This window comes from Sorex araneus, chromosome X (genome assembly GCF_027595985.1).
Source record: "Sorex araneus isolate mSorAra2 chromosome X, mSorAra2.pri, whole genome shotgun sequence".
NCBI lineage: Eukaryota > Metazoa > Chordata > Mammalia > Eulipotyphla > Soricidae > Sorex > Sorex araneus.
The window spans coordinates 351,504,193-351,513,272 of NC_073313.1; the positions used below are offsets into that span (position 1 = coordinate 351,504,193).

Below are 9,080 nucleotides of genomic sequence, written 5' to 3' on the forward strand. Positions count from 1 at the left end.
AAATGGAAGCAAAGCAAGATTAAGTGAGCCATATTTTTTTTAAAATCAGATGATCTTAAATGCTTAAAACACTGATATGTAAAGGATGGAAATACATCACAGGAACATTTGCTACAAGCATATTTGAACTAAAGGTCCCAGAGAAGAATTCAATTTATTTAATCTTACTAAAATTAACATTTTACTCTACTATATACCCTTTGACAAATCATTAGATGTTCTTCATTTATAATACTCTATCTACTTTGTATTTATATTGCATACTCTATGAACTTCGTTTAGTTTGTTTATTTGATGCAGATAAAAACTTCTTAGACAAACATAAAGTATCTGATAAATGCAAGGGTAATATTTTTACAGTACCAAACACTTTAATATGTGGTTTCTATAATAATTGTTATTATAATTCTGACGATTTCCATTATTCTCACCAGTTAACTAACTCTGTATAAAGTGGATGTAAGTATGTTCTAGCTAAATAATACAATAATAGATACTTCTTATTGATTGTAAATTGCATGCCAAGTCCTGCAACAGGTCCTTTGCATGCAAATTAACATTTTAGCTATTTCAATAACCAGGCAACAAAGGCATTCTATTCATCTGTTTTTCTGATGCTTAGAAAAGACGTATCTTGTAGACAGTTCACAGAGTATATATAGAAGAGTCTTGTCCCAGAGCCAGGACTGTCTGACTCCATACACTATATATTTTCAACTGCCCTGTGCTGCCTGTTCAGAGAAATTGATATCACATCTTAGCATCTAATAAAGCATCTTTTGCTTTGTGAAACATCTTTTCAGAGTGTCATTTCTCTCACACACAATGTTTGTTATTCATACTCAATATTAAAACCATCTAAAACACGGAAGAGTCCTCTTTTCTGAAAGGCAATGTAAGTGCAAAGAAGTTGCTTAGAAAGTTCACGATGTTCCTTCCATAGCATGAGCCCCATTGTGTTGATAATTGCCTTTGTAAATGCATTGACTCCAGCTTTGGATCCTGAACATTTTCTGCACATTGCTCTGTGCCACTACTTGTGAGCATTTCATACTTTTTTTTGAGTATATGAAAATTTATTACTACTGTGCTTTCATCATCAAAACTTATGATCTTGGTCTTTCCTTCTTGCCTTTGTATAAAGCCAAGAGAGACACGTTGGCTACTTTGACAATCTTAAAACGGACTCCGGGAATGTCACCAAAGACATGCCCTTTGCGACCAAATGCAGCAAACAGAACTTCATCGTTTTCCTCAATGAAATTCAAGCAGCCATCATTGGGCACAAAGGCTGTGATTTTTTTCCCGTTCTTGATCAGCTGAACACGGACGCACTTCCTAATAGCAGAATTTGGCTGTTTAGCCTCAACACCAACTTTCTCCAGCACGATGCCCTTGGCGTGGGAGTCGCCCCCGAACGGCTTGGCCTTCAGCGCCGTGCGCAAGTGCGCCTTCTTGTACTGCTTGTCATGCCACTTCTGATCCCGCGGTGGCTGCGGAGCTTGCGGGTAGTACTGAGGCCGTGACACTTACCCATCCTGCCGGCAGCCTGGGCCCGAGCGAAAGACGCATTTCATACTTTAAACCAGCCTTCCCACTCTTGTTTTTTTTTTTTTTTGGTTTTTTGGGTCACACCCAACGATGCACAGGGGTTATTCCTGGCTCTTCACTCAGGAATTACCCCTGGCGGTGCTCAGGGGACCATATGGGATGCTGGGATTAGAACCCGGTTCGGCCGCGTGCAAGGCAAACGCCCTACCCGCTGTTCTATCGCTCCAGCCCCAGCCTTCCCACTCTGGATCTGTCCACCAATTGCATGAAATGGTCTGTGAATCCAGTCTCTTCTTCGAAATCATAAATAGGCAGAGTCAGGGGAGCAATATAGGCAAGATGTTTTCTGTGTCCAGAACTTTCTCCTCAAATGTAGGGAGTGGCTGGATTTCAGTTCACACTCAGCAAAGTGCTTTTTAGATACACCTGACTACTTTCAACCGCAAGTCTCACTACCAGTAAGATAGTTCAAATATACCTAAAAACACTTTCCTTATGACTACTTACTGACCAGAGTGGTTAGACACAAGCTATCCTAATTCTAAACATATCAAAAGAACACAAATTTCCACTCATTTTCAGAAAGTTGATCAGTATATATCAAGAGCTTTAAAATTATTCTAACTTTTCAATCAGTCAATTCTGTTTATTCAATCAGAGGATTTTATTCCTGGAAACTCATGTTTCTAGAAGAATCCAAAATAGTGGAAAACTGTGATATTTTTAGATGTTAGAACTGCATTATTTAGACTATTTTGCATATTAATGAACATATGCATAATTAAGGATTCTAGCTACCTTAACTCTTACTTAGACAGCATGGTATATAAATCCTAATAGAACTGTCTGGGGTAATATTCTTTCACCACAACTCCCTACAACAAAGCTCCAACCCAGTTAAATGGGAAACTCTGAACTTAACCTGAGAACAAGAATTTATTGAAAGTCAGTTCTTTAATTGACTTTCAGGTGCAACCAGGGCCAAAAGCCATTGTTGTAGAATCTTATAATCACCAAAATGGTGTGTTCAAATGGATAGAGTTCATATACTCCAGAAAGGAAGGCAGGTGAAAAGCCCTGGTCTCTGTATGATTGATGTTATGAGGAATAACTGTTCTGCCCTGGTACCCCAGTTGTGGAAGAGTTCAGCTCTAGAATTTTACATGACCGGATATTCAAACCCACCCATCCTAGTCCCCTTGCTAACTCTTCTCTAAGTCGAGGCTGCTGCCATTCTGGAAAACTCAGATAATCTTGAATAGGACAGGCACAGGAGACAGGTAGGCTGGCCTTTTTAACTTGTCACATGATCCTGCTCATATATGTCACCTGCAAACTCTGTCTATCCTTCATTGAGCTCAGAAAATGAAGAGAAGAATCCCTTCTTTACCAGGCACTGTGAGGCCTGAAGCAGAGTATGGGAAGGGAGATTCTGCTCTCCACCAGATGAATGTCAACACTGTGTGGAGGAGGAGAGGCCCCTTCCGCTGAGTCAGGGTGAGAAGCAGAGAGGACAGCAGAGGTGGAGTGACCCTGAGTGGCGTTTCCTGAAGTCTCCTAATAAACTCTTGCCTTCTGAGATGAGAATGCCCTGTCTGCCACTTCCACTCTAGGAGTCAGGCAGTCTCCGAGCCCACTGGTAATTTCTATGCCACTCAACCAGCTTTCTGATCTCTCGCTGTGATTCACATTTCTTGCCAGGTATTGATCTTTTAAATTCCACCCAAAAAATCTTCATTTTTATCTCTTAAGTGATTTTATTTTTGCACACATCAGGAAGAAAAATTTCCTCTAATTAAATCCACCAGCCCTTTTTCCTCTCAAAAATAACAGCTCATCAGGTGTCACACCATAGTGAGGGACCTCATTCAGTTTCTGTTCTTTATCTTCTGTGTCCTTGAAATACAGAGTAAGGCCAGCATGAGCTATTTAGAGACGTGTCTTTGAGAGCAAGCCTTTAGAATCTCAAACCTGGTACATATGGTCATACAGTTTTCCTCCCTCCCTCCCTCCCTCCCTCCCTTCCTTCCTTCCTTCCTTCCTTCCTTCCTTCCTTCCTTCCTTCCTTCCTTCCTTCCTTCCTTCCTTCCTTCCTTCCTTCCTACCTTCCTTCCTTCCTTCCCTCCTTCCATATGTTGCTGTTTCAAGTGCAAAGCCTGAGTAATATGCAACATTCTTGGACACTTATGTGTCCAAGCCAGAGGACAATTGGATAGTCTGAAATGCCAGAGAACATGAGAAGCAAGAACTTTTCAATTTTTTCCACCAGACTTTCCTTGGCCCACACCCCTACCACCTCTTTACGTCTATCCTTGGATTAAAACTCACTGTTGCACTTGGAGTCAAAGCCTTAGTTTGATCCATAAATCTGCTTCTTTCCCCTTGTCCCAACTGACTTTTAGTCCTCTGGTCTCTTGATCTCATGCACAGCCAATCTATCCACATGATTTCACTCATCCTCCAGCCCAGAGGACCCCCTCCTGTGCAGGGCCAGCTCTCCCTCCCCCTACTCATGCCTTGCAGTTCCACTCCAGCCCGCTTGATTGTGTAACCTAGGTGTGCGTGTGGAATTCCCTACAGTCTCGACTCAGGAGACAATGGGACTGTCTGGAAACTCAACCTGTTAAGAAACACTAGCCTGTTGATTAAGAATTTCCTACTCTGTGTCTACCTGAAACCAAACATTTAGATGGAATATACAAAAGCCAGACTCTATATTCAGTTGTTCAGCACACGTGAGTGAGCCAACAGCAGGATCACAGGCCAACTGGGGATGCTCCAGTTTCATGCTCTCCCCTTGGGCTGGGGTTTCATTACTTCACAACCATTGGTTAACAATTAGTGGTTTGCACCAACTATTTGTAAGAAAGTCTGCTGGTGTGAGGGGATAGGAAAATGAATAATTTCCCTCACAAAGGGTCTTGTAGGCTAGAAGAATGGAAGGCAAGGATACAGAGAATTTCACCCAAACAAAACAATCCCAAGTGAAAGTTCCAGATCCAAATCCAGGCACTGCTCTTTGATGGGATTCCAACAGTTGAATCCAAGACACTCAGAAACCTCAACATTGAAAATAGTAGCTTGTTCAGGTAATGAGATAGAGCCTGCGGCTCAGTTATTTGTTCTTCAATCAGTCGAATGGCACAGGGCATGCTGGGGTTGCCCAAATTTAAAGTAGATGGTGAGGAAAACATCTTGAGGTTCACAGGATAGGGGCACTTCTGATTGGTCTTTAAATGGGGGTGTGTAATTTTAAAATATTCTCTATGCTTGAAATTTCAGTTTAACCCAGAATAAAATCAAAACGCTTTGAGTATAAACATTTCTTCTGCTTTCTCTACTGGCTAAACTTTGCCTCACCACCTACAACAAAACTTATTCATCCTCACCCTTCTGAAGATGTCTTCTCCATGTCTCTGTGGCCACCTCTGGCTAGGCTAAACTCTGTCATAGCTTCAACCCTATCAACTTCTCCATGTCTACAACCAGAGAATCATAGACCAAAGGAAAGGAATGCATCCTGTCCTTGATGGAGAATTTGGAGCTCAACATTCTCTGCACTCCAGCATGGCACCTTTTCCAGGTCATAAGTGTTGAGGAGATGATTGAAAAGGAACATGTGTACCCTGAAAAGGTGAGATGGGGAGTTATGAGGAAATGCTCATGGTATGGTGGCAAATAGTGCAAAGTCCTTTGCTTTTATTCAACAGGGACACTAGGGACACAAGAGGGAATTTTCTGCCACACACCAGTCTGCCATGAGTAGGTACATCATGAAGCTAAATATCAAAGTTCTAAGGGAAGTGTTGTGTTTCTCTCATTGCTCTCATTTATTGTTTTTTTTGTTTTTCCTTTCCCTTACCACCTATTTTTATATTCATTAGCTTTCACCCTGCTATCCTTCTCTTTTTCTTTCTACCCATTCCTTTTTATGTATGAGGGCATTGAGGCCACACTCTGCATTGCTCAGGGTTTACCCTTGGCTCTGTATTCATGGGTAGCTCCTGGTTATGCTCAGAATATCATATATGCTGAGGGTCAAACCAGGCCAGCTTCACACAACACAACACCTGTACTATTTCTCCAACCCTCTGCCTGGCCATTTTTGAAGAGCCTCCCAGAAAATGGTCAGGAAATCAGGGGATTACTCCCTTCAATACTCAATCATCTGAGCTGTGGTGCAATAATTGTGTTCACAATGCAATGCTACTTAGTCCCAGGAGTACTGGGTGCTACCAAAATTGCTCCTCATGACACTTTGTATGTCCATGTGTTATTGAGGATTGAACTTTAAACTTTGAACATTTCAGGCATGCACATTTGATCCCTGAACTATCTCTATGGACTTTAGCTACCCTGAACTATCTTTATGGCCTTTACCTACCCGTTTTAAATTCTGTGTCTTAGGAAGGCCTTGATTCCAAGCAAAGTAGAGACTGCATAGAAATAAAAAAGGCATTACTATCTTGTGGCCCTAGCATTATGCCTTGTGGTCTTGTACTTGGCCTGATGTAATGTTTCTCACTACTGTCTCAGGTATATTTGCATGATCAAACTTTTCAAATGAGAAATAAACCACTGGAGATATTAAAGGATATTTTCAATATTATACCTTGAGGAAAGGGTCATTCTTCTATTCTTTGAGTACCAAGTACATTGTAAGTCCTCTATAATCCCTAGAGACCAAGTAAGATTGTCAAGGATTCATAATCTAGCAGCAGCAAAACTCCTGAGAGTCTATTAAGGTTCTGTTGTAGCAAAATACTTGGCACCATTAAATCACAATTTGAAAAGAAATATACCTAATAATAGTCTATGGGGGATTATAGTTGGTGCGAAGATAAAAAATGTTGGTAATCATAGAAGTAGATGATGAGTAGTTGAGGTTTCATCATATGACCTTTTTCTAGTTTATGTTGGGAAAAAAATCCCATGTCAAGTGTCTGAGAAATAAACACCCCTACGTTCAAGAAGACACTTTCCTTCAAAGGAATCAAGACATCTATATTTGTTCCTACCAACTCTGCTCTTGTAGAGAATCCTCTGGGAGAGTTTGCTCTCTAGAAAAGAGGGGACTAAATGTCCTGCATAGCACAGACATCTGGGTCATCTCCCATTGACCCAGAAGGAGAGACACATAGAAATAGAAGCCTCAGATCAACTGGGACTTGACAGATCAATGTGCAATAATTCTAGTCTTCAAGCCTTCCACAATAAATGTACTATTCATAGTGATTGTTTTGAAAAAACTAAAATAATTATGATACTCCCAAACATATAAGCCTTTGTTTGTGGAATCCATACGGCATCATTCTCCTCAATATTGTAGTCTCTATTTTTGAGAAGGAAATAGAATAGCCATTTCCTACAAGATTGCTTCACACAGATCAAAAGAACTTGATTGAAAATCAAGGCAGCAAACTCTTCTCCCATCTGTTCTCAGCAGACTTCTCATCCTGTTCTTTGACATCTTTGCCCATGACAGTTTGTTGGTATCCAGCTCAAGCTGGGTCCATCTCAAGCTGGAGAAAGCCAAAGGCAGCTTGTGTGCTGAGACCAGATCTCTTCCCACCCCAAAAGTTGTCAACTAACAATTTCAGAAAGCTCGCTCTCTGGTCTGTCTGATTTATAAACTGATGTTAGCAGCTGATGTGGCTCTTTTACTGCCTGTGCTATTTGGATGCCGAGTATGACCAAAATCTTCTTGAATGACAAATCAAGTCTGTTATGCCATGTGGGAAGTGGGGTGATTGTCCCAATCTGCCACTTATGGTTATTTCCCAACTACATTTTCAGGGCTGAGGCTGGAAACCCTGGGTAAACAGAGAAGAATGTGACTGTGACCATCAGTGAGTGAATTGAGGAAACAGAAATAAATCGCGTGACTCCAGCTGAAGATGTTCAAGTTTCACTTATTTTTCCCCTGACTCACTCTAAGTTCTATGAATGATCCTGTTCCTCTTCCTCTTCAGTTACTCATATCAGAAAACTGGAATTCATCTGAAGCCGTCCTTCCCTTTTCTATCCATACAAGAATCCTAAATCCCCTGAACGATTCATTTGTTTTCCCTTTTCTCATTCTGCGAGCTCTGCCTATGTTCCATTGTCTCTTGATCTCTCTCCCTGAGTTCTCCATGCCAGTCCCTCCCAGATGTTAGCTTGTGATATTTTATTTTCAAAACTTGTCAAGGATTCCCCATGTTCTTCCAGATCAGGCTGACCCAGTTACTCATATGACACAAGATCAGGAAACAATTCCACCAAATTTCTCTTCTTTTGAAGCCAAAGCAGACTTTTCTCTTTTGCAAATCCCCTCTACCTTTTTTTCTGGTGGCTCCCTTTTCTTCCTAACTTTAATTCTGCTCAAATGCTACCTATCCTTCATGTTCAGATCAAATGCCACCTCCTACAGGAAGTCTTCCCTATCCTCATCTGAATGCACCTTTCTTTTTTTCTTCAACTCCTTTGAAGATTTCTAATTGTGGAAGAATTGGGACTAGAGAGAAAGCTTAAGGTAAAACAAATTTGAAACCCAAATTTGATTAAGCCACCAAATAGACTCTTGGGGAAGGAAACTCATGTAGCCTCAGTGTTTTCAATCATACAATTGGGGTTAATTATTCCTTCTGTGTTTTTGGTGAGAGGATGTGAGGTGGCATGTGCAAAGTGTGTAGCACTTGTTCGCAGCGCTTGATAAAATACCGTGTTATTATTATTCATGCTCATCGTTACACTCTCTATTTACTTGTGTATTTTTTGCCAGTGCTCTGAGTCCCTCTCATAGGGTGGCTGCTCTAAGACCTTCCCTGGTGACTGAAGGATGAAGTAGCATTTTCTACAGAGGTGCCAGAAGGAGCTGAACTGAGGTTGTGGAGGGCACAGAACGGTCACCAAGAGCAGCAGGCCCAGCACCCTGCAAGGACCAGCTTGTTTTACTAAAACAAAGGGAAGGGTTTCCTTGAAAATCCCACTTTTCCTCCCCCAGACTTCCCTCTCGGCTGCTTCTGTGGCCACACATGTTTCCGATGAATCTGCATTCAAATGAATTTTGGCCGACAAATAACTCAATACAGCTCTTTGGTGGCAGAGAATTCCTTCGGGATGAGGTCATGGTTTGGCTACAGTAAAATTAAAAATAACCAAGAACCCCCCGCCGCCATACCTGGCATCAACCCAGGACCGTGCATTTGGGAACCATTATCGGGTTTATCGGGGTAACGTATCGCAGAAAACCTGCTTCTGTTTATAGACCATTTTATTATTCCGTTTTGACATTTCCCTTTTTTCTTCAACCCCTTTCCCCCTTAAGCAAATATCTATTAGACGGAGTTGAAACATGATCCAACCAAATAGACTCTTTTTCAACTTCGGGCCAAAGCAGGTCTGACTAGAAGCAGAAATGCTTAAGTGAAAAGTTATGATTTACTTTCTTTCTAAAGGGAAACAGTGTCAGAAGGAGAATTTTATGTGACAAGGGAACTTTGGCCGCACAGAGCAGGGCCTGGCGGCTGGCGCAGACCTCGCCTGGG

The 9,080-nt window shown here is 41.5% G+C and overlaps 1 pseudogene; it reads right to left on the bottom strand.

Annotated features, from left to right (window-relative positions):
- Window positions 1–1,067: 1,067 nt before the first annotated feature.
- On the bottom strand, window positions 1,068–1,537 carry LOC101558697 (40S ribosomal protein S23-like; annotated as a pseudogene).
- Between the last annotated feature and the right edge of the window lie 7,543 nt (window positions 1,538–9,080).